The following is a 477-nucleotide window of genomic DNA, read 5'->3' on the forward strand; positions in this document are numbered from 1 at the left end:
GAAAAGGATTCTGTTTTTCCTTTTATAAAGTTTAAGCTAGGCCTCCAGAAGGTTACAAACTAAAGCAGGCGCATGCTGTCAACGTAGTCGGTAGGATTCGAACCTGCACGGGGAGACCCCAATGGATTTCTAGTATATCGCCTTAACCACTCGGCCACGACTAAAAGCTGGCTGAAAGGGGCATGTCGTTTGTGGATTGGTGCCTTACAGCGTCGCTGCCGGAGGCCAGTGTAGATCAGCAAGAACTCAACAACAAAACGTACCGCTCCACAAAAAGCCGCTCGTTCGCCCGAACAGGGACTTGAACCCTGGACCCTCAGATTAAAAGTCTGATGCTCTACGGACTGAGCTACCCGGGCTCTTGCTGAAGAAGCGTGCATGCTGCGTCGGAACGCACAGCAAAATGAATCGTATTGGCGCAGAAAAAAGAGTGTCCTCCAATGCATTGCGTTTCCTTCTTCGAAGATTCAGAATGGC

Source organism: Siphateles boraxobius, unplaced genomic scaffold, assembly GCF_051911475.1.
Source record: "Siphateles boraxobius isolate OS27281-9 unplaced genomic scaffold, OSU_SipBor_1 63, whole genome shotgun sequence".
In the NCBI taxonomy this organism is placed as follows: domain Eukaryota; kingdom Metazoa; phylum Chordata; class Actinopteri; order Cypriniformes; family Leuciscidae; genus Siphateles; species Siphateles boraxobius.